The following is a 10,950-nucleotide window of genomic DNA, read 5'->3' as shown; positions in this document are numbered from 1 at the left end:
TATAAATAAGGTAGAACAAAATAGAATTGCCATCATTACTTTTCTTTGTGTCCCAAATCTGCATATCCTGTTAACATGAATTATATGCATTTAAATGTTTATTGCCACACACAGAAAAGATATTATGTTTTTGGCAAAGTGTTAGTATATAATGTGTTTGCTTAAGACAATGAAATGCAGAAAATATTAATGGATTCAGTTTTTGTTCGAAGTGAATGCCAAGTTGGCTGGTCTGTAGTGCGATTTAGCTAGAAATATTGATTTGAGAGACAAAAAGCATACAGATTTGTTGCAGCCTTGGCCTGTGATGAACTTGCATGGCATTCTATAGAGAAGCATTTCCTACCCTAACTACCCAGGAAAGCAAAACATGATGTGTGTATATTTAGATAACTTAAAGAGAGGAAGGGATATTAAGGGGATTTCTGCAACGTAGCTTCTATTTTCTCTTAGAAGAAAGGTGAGGTCAGTTTCAAAATCCATAGTGACAATTTCTTCTTAGAAGTCTAGAAAGCAGCTCCATTTTTTTTCAAACCTCCCCTCTCCCCCAAATCTGTTTTCCCTCTTGCTAATGAGGATTTTGAAGGGAACTTAGTAGAAAACTTACTTTTGCCATATATTTGGACTTGTATAAATGTGGAGATCTGGCATGAGTAAAATGATGCCAGAGGGAAACACTGATTTCATAGGTCCTTTCCCCCATCTTCCATCTGTATGAATTTAGCAACTTTTGAGTATATTCAAATGCATTCTACACATAAAATATATTAAGTTTTCTAAGCATTGTCACATAATATTTTACTTGATCTGAAGAGTAATCTGAAAAGTAGACAGGGGAGACATTCTTATTATTAATAAGACACTCATGGCATCTCATGTTTATAGAGCACTTTATAATATGCAAAGTGTTTTCATATAATTTTCCATTTCCAGCCTCAAATTATCAGAGTATCAGGTCAATTTGCAAGAGAATAAATATGAGTAGTTAGTATTCACAGAAGTTGGTCAAGGCCATTTATGACCAATGGATTATAAATTAAAATGACCAGAAAACATTTCCACCTGCCAAATAATTGAAGGAATGATATAGACAGTTTTTGTCAAGGGCATGTCTTGGCAAAAAGGTACTGCTGTATGCTGTTGGTGAAGTTATTTGTTACACCCTTTTGAATGGTGTTTTGGCAATAGACATTTATTATGAGGAAGAATGGAAGGTATAAACAAGGGTTACGTGTAACTGAATTCATTAGAGAAGTTATTTATAATATAGAATATTAGAAACCACATTTATTTGGGCAAATGTAGTTTGAAGCAGTCATCTTGGAACAAGAGGAAATCTTGCATGGAGACCTTATAAAATGAAATAAAAGTTGGAAGAAGCTGCCCTAATTATCCTCACTGCACATTCCTAGAGTTTTATATGAGAAAAATAAAATGCACTATTCTTTTGGGATTCATTTGTTAACAACTCAACCCAGTTTTAACTGGCATAGGTATACTTGCTGGTTTATATGTGAATGCATTTCTTTTATATCTAAAAATGTGTTTTAGGAAGTCTCTCGGTCCCTTTATTGTAAACAAAGAAACTGTGCTATTAGAGAAATAATAGGAATGAGCCTACATGGGAATAACTAAGTTGGTAACCCATTGCAAAGCCAATAGATATTAAAAACCTAAAGTTATTTTAAAAACTATTGAAATGTGTCTCTGATTACAATGGCTTAGGTAATATCCTTTATTCTGATTCAAAGACTTGATGATCCTGAGATGTATTTTAACTTTATGAGTCTATGGTTGATTTAGCAGTCACATTTATTATTTGAAGAAAAGCGAGAAAGATGGTGTTAAATGTTCCTTAAAGTGGAATTGAAGTTTTAATTATTAAAGGACATATGGGGGAAAGAAACTGAATAGCTCAATTCCACGCCAGAGAATTTTTCAATGAATATTTAAAAATACAACAGTACGCCTATTCAATTAGGAAGCTACTGGTGTTTTGTTTATTTGCTTTAACTGGAAAAAAAATATGGCAAGTCAACTCATTACAGCACTTTCAAATTAATAAAGAGAAAACTTTTTATAAAGCACTAATTAATAGATTCTTAATTTTCATTTACATAAAATTAATGCTACAAAAACTTCATTTTTGCCTAATCTATTGTGGATGTATTTTTTAATTAAATTACATTAAAGGGCATCATAACAATTAATGAAATCTGCAAAGTTCAATTCAATGTATTGAGCTATAGGATATTTTTAAATTTCTTTTTTTTCTGACTTATTATAGTGAAGATGGAAGACTTAACTGCTAAAACATCTGCTAAAGAATACAGCGTTTCTCATCTTCCTCAGATGCCCTCTCAGAAGACTTGAACTTGTTGTTGTTTTTTTTGCAAGGGACATACTCACATTGTTTAAATTTTCTACAGCATCTTACATAATTTAATATGTTCTCCTTTTCCTCTCCTTCCTCCCTTTCTTCCCTCTTTTCCTACAAGTTATTGAGATAAAAAAGTTGGTACTACCATAGATGAGGACAATGGATAATTGTGGCTTTGTGTGGGCAGCCAAATGTATCTGAAATATTCCCCTGAATGAATTTATCCACCAGGACACTGGCATAGTTGACTGAAGGGCAGAGCCTGTACCTGCAAGCTTCCCACAGAGCAGAGAACACCTGAAGTCTCAAGGACACGTGGCTCCAGCGCAGAGCTCTGCCCTTTAGAAAACACCCTTGGCCCTGGGTTTCTGTCACAGCTCACTGTCCCGTTCCTCTCTTTCTTCTCTACACCTCTTGTCCATCTAACTTCTTTCTCCATTGCTGCCTCCTCTTCTCTTGCTTGTTATACTGAGACTTGGATATTCATACAGTTCAGTATCTTCCTTATACCCATTCCCTTCTGGGTCTTTTTTTTGGCATGTGTTTTTACCTATAACACTGTGAAGGCAGACATCAAACGTATTACTCCAGCGCTAGCCTCTGGGAGGCTCTCTGGACATCATGTTTTTAGAATCAAATTCTTTCTCGTTCCCTCTATGCACAGCATTCCTTTGATGTCCACATTTTGCTACTGTATCACACGTTTCCAGTCCCCCAGGTGCAGAAGGCTGATATCCTTTCCTCTAATCAGACATTCCTTTGCCATATCTCCCGCATTCATCCTTTCCTTTCCATTCCCACTGACACATGCTGGCTCTGTTCCTGGGAGATCAATTGCACCGAATAGGAAAGGGCCACACAAAGATTAGTGTTATGTTCCTTGTGTTTTCAGCCTCTCCCTCATCCAGTTCCCCCTGCATACATCAATCTTTAAGGTTAGTCTCCCTCACCTTTGGGATTTAATCTCTTTATACTGCATTGGAGAGGTCCCACACAATTTACCTTTTATATACCTTCTGAGCTAGTCTACTTTTCTCACACAAACCTTCCATTCTAATCCAGCTTAACGAATCACTATTCCTTCATGTCTTTGCTCACTTATTTCTTCCCACCCAGAGGATGTCAACATTTCTCTATTAAAATCTTACACTTTTTTTAAGGTCCAGTTAAATTAAATTTTTCCCCTTTTCATGAGCTGCTCTCAATATTGTTGTATATACTGTCTTTTAAACCCAACAATTAGTTTTTTATAAAATTTTTAACTCTTTATCAATTTTATGATGCTTTGTTGTTTTATATCTTTTAATATGTTTTATCTCTAGTTAGACTATAAGGTATTTGAGGGCAAGGAGTATATTTGCATTTTCCACAATTAATAGGAGGACCTAATATATCAGTTTACTGATTGCTATCTGAAGATTGTCATATATTATAAAAACTTTTCATTTCCCTTCTTTCCCTGAGTGATTCTAAAAGTTAATATTCAGAATAGCCACATAACGGAGACTGAATTTTTCTTGATGACATATGTACTTCGTTATTTTCTCCACTTGGCATGCCAATGTGGGTTTCAGTCTATTATTAATTTTATTCCACTCTTGGGGGTTTTGGGGATGTTTAGTGTACTAGGGATCTATTTATCTTTAGTAAATAATATAATTATGCTCAACAAATCATTCTCAGGAAATTAGCAAAACAAATGTTCTCACTGTATAACCAGATGCAAAATTGCCAGATTTAAATTATTAGAGGACAGGGTCTGTCCTATAAAATGGTTTTCCTGTTACAACTCTTAAAGCTCTGAAGACATTACCAAGGCTAACAATAACACATAGAAGTTCCCAAGGTCCAAAAAACTAATGAAACGGCTTTTCCCGGAAAGACAGTGTGGTCATCCTCGTCCTGGGAAAGGATCTCCCTCAAAAATGATGTGTTCTGACAACTCATAGCAGATTCCTTTTTGGCTTTTGGGAGCTGGCAGTAAGAAAAGCAGTACAATGAAAGCAACTGCTTAATAAAAAAGCCACATTGCTTAAATTTTAGCATGAAATTAAAATATGTTAACTACATGGAATTTATCTTCTAAAAAGCAGCTCTCATAATACTATTCTTTTGAAAAAGAAAAAAAAGTGTAGGAGAGCATGACCAGACAATGATGCAGTTGATGACAGAGGAAGCCCTTTGTTCTCACATGCGAAGTAATTTTGACTTTTTTACATATTGAAAGCAGTATTGAGTTATAGCTACCCTGGAGTTGTAAAGATCTATATAACCCTCTCTTTAAAATAATTTCTTACTGATTCATTTATAAACAGAAATATTAGAATCCGGTTTTCTGTAAACTGCTTTCATCAGCTATTTATTACAACAGTCCATGCATACTTTCCATAGTTTCTTTTTTGCTTTCTCTTTTCCAGGTGAACTTAACTACTAAGTGTTCATTTAGTTTAATTCCTCACTTCTAAGTCTCTGCTTTCATTGTCTTTCCATCAGAAATCCCAGGGATTGTAATATATAGACAATCTAATCTTATGTCAGTTAAGACATAATTGACAACACCCTACCTTATAGCAGATAAATATGGATTCAAGTTCACCCTTAAAGTATATCACAATCATTTAGTATATACTCAGTTCCAGCTCCTTGATAAACATTATCTTATAAATAGAAAAATGAAGACCTCCAAAGTAGATGTATCTGGGTTAAAATAGTGTGTGCACAAACCACTCTTGTAGTTCTATTGGCAACCTTAGGAAAAATATCACTAATTGTCTCTAATTTTGGATCTTAAAATATTTTCTGAAAGAGCAAGGACATAGAGTTTTTATTTTTTATTTTTGTTAATCCTCACCTGAGGATATTTTTCCATTGATATTTAGAGAGAGAGTGGAAGGGAGTGAGGAGAGACAGAGAGAGAGAAACATTGATGTGAAAGAGACACATCGATTGGTTGCCTCCCACTGGAGCCCTCACAAGGGCCAGAGATCATGCCTGCAGCCAAGGTATGTGCCCTTGACCAGAATTGAACCCAGGACCCTTCAGTCCACAGGCCAACAAGGGCCAACATATAGTTTTTAATACCTAAGTTTCATTTTCAGGATTTCATACAGCATTTCTTTAACACACTAAGTCTGAAATCATTTCTATGGCCCCTGTCTGAGCCAGTTCAATGGAGGTTAAAGGTGACTGTATTTTGAAGTGGGGCGATTTTCTGTTTTTTGGCAGTGTGAGTTTTAGCACTTCAGTGCATTGCTTGCAATCTGTATTTTGATTGCTCAGGTTTTCAGACTTTCTTTTTGAAAAAGGACTTGGAATTATTTATTTGAAAGTTCTAGCTTTATCTGACCACGTTTATCATGTGCGTGTAAATGAAATAGCATCTGATTAGATGTTCAAGAGATTGCTGAGCAAAATGCAAAAATCTAACTTCTAAGTAAATAGGCAAAATATCAGGATTGAAATGGCTTATTTATGTAAGCAAGCTTCTTTAAAAAATCATTACTATAGGTATTGTTTCAAGTACTTTGCTGAAGTTATCTCACGTATTTATCACGGTGACAATAAAATAAGGATGGGTAGACCATTCCATGTTTATCTGCTACTTTGTAAATTGCCTTCATCTTTTTCTTTCTGAAACAAACCCTCCATGTAATTCTGGTCGTGCGGAAACTAATTGTGCCTTCACTTCCATGTGACATAGATCAAAACTGCCGGTCTGTGCTTAATTGCGGTAGTCAGAGTTACTGTTACTGTGCCAAGGGTAATAACACAACTCAACAAAAGCCATCAAGAATCCACCTTGGAGATTCATGTGGCTCTTGGGGGAGCTATTTTATCTGGCTTTTCTAATATCAAGGGTAAGTATGCTTGCACTAGCAAGGGTCCATCATGCTACTCCATGAGAAGGATCTTCCTGCAAACAAAGTCAACCAGGAGAAAATCAGAGCCAATATATGTATTAGTCAGTATTTTATTATTATTATTATTATTATTATTATTATTATTATTAAATTAAGCCACTTTGACTAAGGTTTCTGGCATTTACAATAAAAAATACTAGCTATTATTCCTTCTCAATTTTACACACAAGCAATTAACTGACTTCCCTAAATACCCACAACTAGTAGGTGGCAGGCCCAGAATTTGAACTCAAACTCTCTGCTTCTAGAACCACGGGGATAACAGGCCACAGAGAGTAATGTGGGGAATCTTGCAACTAGTCAGTTACCTAAATATCAAGATGGCTTTGAACTCTGACTCCAAATTGTGCAAATCATTTTCTTCCCAAGAGGTTTTTGTATGCCCCCAAATGATAAGGGGAATCGTTTTTGAAGGGCTGATATAGTCCGTCAGATTGTAACACATATTATCTGTGTGTTTTTTTAAGACAATCTGGAAGAACGTTTGCTTATCTTAACTTTGGCAAGTGAGAATGTCTTATGGAAATTGTGTTTTTACCTTTATCAGTGTTGGCTTACATTGTTACAAATCCTGATGTTTATTGTGGTACAAATAGTCAATATAATCCAGTACCAACTGGTTAGAGCTGCTGGGAAACCTCTGTATTTTCTAAGAGGTCTCTGCTTGGAGGCTGTGGGTAGCTGCCACAGGGGAACGTTGCTTCTCTGATGTCTGAGACATTCTGTGAAATCTTATCGTCTGGTAAATATTCATGACACTAAGTATATCCCCTTTGGTTGAGATAAAAACAATTATAGAAATTCTTTTCAAACAAGAAGGTTCTAAAACTTGTTCTAAAATTTCCTTAAATTAATATGGTGAAAAAATAAATTAAAATGTTGAGATAGATGGCACAGTTCTTACTTTCTTTCTAAAAGTTCAATCTCCTCAAAAATTATGGGGAGAGGGTTGCAAGTATTCAATAATTGAAGTGTTTCTCACCCAGTGAATACAGTGAGAACTTGTGAATGGTAGAAGTTTTTGTCTCTCAGATGTTCAAGTTTTTGCTTTCTCTTTTGGAATCTTTTTTGTTCATTCCAAAGCAGAAATAGAATCTTCAGTATACTGATTCAAAAAGTTGGTATTCAAATATTTAATATTTATCAGAACACAGCTTCTAAACTCAGTGTACCTAAGTTCCAGGAGTTAAATCTTGTCAAAATTACTTTAAAGTAGATTTTTACTGCCTGATATTCATTTATATTTAGTTAAAAAAGACTCCAATTTTGTTGTTAGAAAATCTAATGTTTGGGATTACAATAAATAAGGAGACATGGTTAACTTAGCCTTAATTTTTAAAGTCTTTAAATAAAATGCAAATTGGAAAGTTTAACACAGTGCATTTACCTCTGCTTTCTCCTGAAAAACTAACTGCAATAGCAAGATAGTAAAGGTATTTTGAAGGTTATAAATAAACAAGGACAGAGAGAATGGAAGAGAAAATTTCAGGAACACAATGTTGGAAGCTGAAGAACAAATGGAAGCGTGATAACTGACTTAGCAGATCCCAGAAGGCTGAGTCCTAACCACACACCTTGGAGCCTCCAAAAGGTTGGTGAATTGCTTATTGGATAGTCCTGGAAGTGGGGATTGAAGCGGGCTGAAAGCAAGTTTTGGTAGAAAACTTTTTAAACTTTAAAATATATATATTTTTATTGTCTTCAGAGAGGAAGGGAGAGGGAGAGAGAGAGACAGAAACATCAATGATGAGAAAGACTCATCAATTGGCTGTCCCCTGAACACCTCCCATTGGGGATCGACCTCGAAACCTTTTTAAAAAGTTAGTCCTGGGTTCCCTACTCTGTGCAGCTCATCGCTGTTTCTCCCCGTGCTGGCAGGTTTGTTCTCTAAAGAAGGTCTCCAACCCATTTCTGTTCTAAGACACAGAATAGAATTCCCTACTGTGCACAGGGGAATGAAGTGAAGATTTATGTACCCTGTATTGACTCTCTAAGTCTGGCTGTTAGGATTCTATCCTCAAACAGGAATTGAAGAAACTGTCTCTGAGGAATCTGATAGGTCCCCCAAGTGAAAACACTGAGTACCCTCAGTGGGTTAATTAGTGGGTTAATTTAAGCAGACATTACGGAAAAGAACCCACACTTGACACCCATCTGCCTCCGCCACCTGCAGGCCTCCTAATCAGGAGTTTGTGGCCGAACCACAAATTTGAGCAGACAGTCAAGGATCACCAAGTATTTGAGAAAAGTCTCCACTGTGAAAGACAGTAACCAAAATAAAGAACAAAATAAATGAAATAAAAGAAAAACAAAGTAACTTGGAAGAAAGTGTTACTATGGAACAAGGAGAAAAACAACAATGACCAAAACCCAAACACTTTCAAAACAATAAAAGATTAAAACAAATATTTTTGTCCATAAAAATAAAACCAGAATGCCAATAAAACAAAGACTTTTATAGGATATAAAAGAGCTCTTGGAAATTATTTCATAAATGAACACAAAATAAATAAAATAGGTTGAAAATTCCTTCCAGAAAATATAGCAAAAAGAAAGAAAAAGAAGCAAAAAAGGAATACAAAATAGAATTAGAGGATCAATATCTAAGAAGTTTAGGGGACAGAGGGAGTGAGAGATGATAATAAAAGAAATAATGCAATCAAATTCTTAGCATTGAAAGTTATGCGTTTCTAGGTTGGAAAATGTATATGGCATCTGATACAATGAATAGGGAAAAAAGCCTCCTGCCTGGGCATACTATTTTGAAATTTCACAATATTGGGCACAAAAATGAAAAGTTAAAAACTACTTTCATAAAATACTAATGAAAAATGGTTTCTAATCTAGAAATCTGTTGTCCAGCCAAAATATCATTAAAATTTGGAAATAGATTAAAACCATTTTCAGAAATGTAAGGGCTTAAGATTTTTAGCATCAATGTTTTCTTTCTAGACGCATCAGGGAAGTATGTGCCTAAAATAAGGGAATAAAGCAAGAATCAGAAAATATGGTATCCAGAATAGACATCTAATGTAAGAAAGAAACAAAAGGAATCTCCTGGGAAAAGTTCAAGAGAATACTTGGTCTTTATTGAAGCATATCAGCAGATTCTAGAAGAAACTTTTTCTAGAGTATATATTTGAATATCTAACATGTTTGAATTAATTTACAGATTTAAGTAATGGTGGGGGAACACTTTAGGAATTGATTATCAATGTTATCAGGAAACAAAGCATACAAAAATAAGATGTTTACAACAGGAATAATAAAATGTTCTGCAGAGAAGGAAAAATAGTCATGGTACACTAAATAGTATACAATAGCAGAAAAATAAACATTGATATAATAAAAATTATGTTGTTATTTTCTTATAAGATTGAGAGATAGCAAATATGAAGAGGTGATGGGGCTTCATCTTCACAGTGGGAAGTGAATAGTGTCTAAAATTCAAAGGTGAAGAAAAAGCAATTGAAGTAAAATACTCAGAATAATAGAAATTAATAAATGGTTAAAAGAATCAAAAGTTGTTGCCTCTGAAAATCAGGAAGTAGTGGCATGTGGGAAGTCAGAGGCATACTCTTTTTATTAAAACAAGAACTATTAACTCTAAACTGTGATCATGTATAACTTTTACAAAACTAAAAAACAAAATAAAAATAAAGATACTACACATTGCAAAAATGCTTCAAAGAATATAAGAGTATTTGGAATATAATATTCACAGATACCTCACTGTTTTATGTCATAATATGGAGTCATTATATATATATATATACACATACACACACACACACACACACATACATATATATATACACATATACATATATACACACAAATCTATATATCCACATTTATTTTTTCTAAGGAAAATGAAGTTTCCGTGAACAACCTTAATCATCTAACTTAATTAATAATTTTTTTACATATACATATACACACTCACAAACTGATACATATATCTAAAGACTTATCTTGTGACTTAGAAAAAAAGATCTCCAGAAGGAAAAACAAGAGAGAAAAATTCTAAAATTGCACCAGAGCATTCTGTGTCACACGGAAGGCATGCGTGCTCAGTGCTTCCCAGGAGCTAAGGCCTGGCTGACATGGCACCTCCCTGACAAGCCTCCCGGACCCGTCCATCTGAAAGTGACTGTCGGCACCCTTAGCTCTTTCCTACCTTTTGCCTTTTGTCACAAATGATTGTCTTTCTGTTCCTTGCCTCTAATCTTCTATTGCCACCGATAGCTCCCTAGCTTTATGTCTCACAAATTCAGTGTCTTGGAGATACTGCTTGATTATTTCTTTGGTTCCAAGTCCAAGACCAGCTTGGTCAGGTACTTGCTTCTGTGGGTAGGGTTTAGGGAGGATTTTGTTCAACAAAGTGGCTCCTCAGATTTCTGTTTTATGTGGAGGAGAGAGGCTCTTTGCATAAGAAGTTGAAGGTATTGGACAGACGCTCCCTCAAGTGTTGTCCCCACCAGTATTTATTATTATTGCTTTGAGAAAAAAAGAATGAGTAATTATTAATACAATGTATTGGGTCAAAACTGCTAGAATAAGAAGAGAAATGTATCTCAAGATTCGGTAAAGAAGCTGACCCCTTACATCCTAGGCCAATGATGACACGCGAACTCATTTTTTTGGTTG

Source organism: Myotis brandtii, unplaced genomic scaffold, assembly GCF_000412655.1.
Source record: "Myotis brandtii unplaced genomic scaffold, ASM41265v1 scaffold794, whole genome shotgun sequence".
Lineage (NCBI taxonomy): Eukaryota > Metazoa > Chordata > Mammalia > Chiroptera > Vespertilionidae > Myotis > Myotis brandtii.
The sequence above is the reverse complement of the archived record's forward strand: the minus strand, read 5'-3'. Positions refer to the sequence as shown.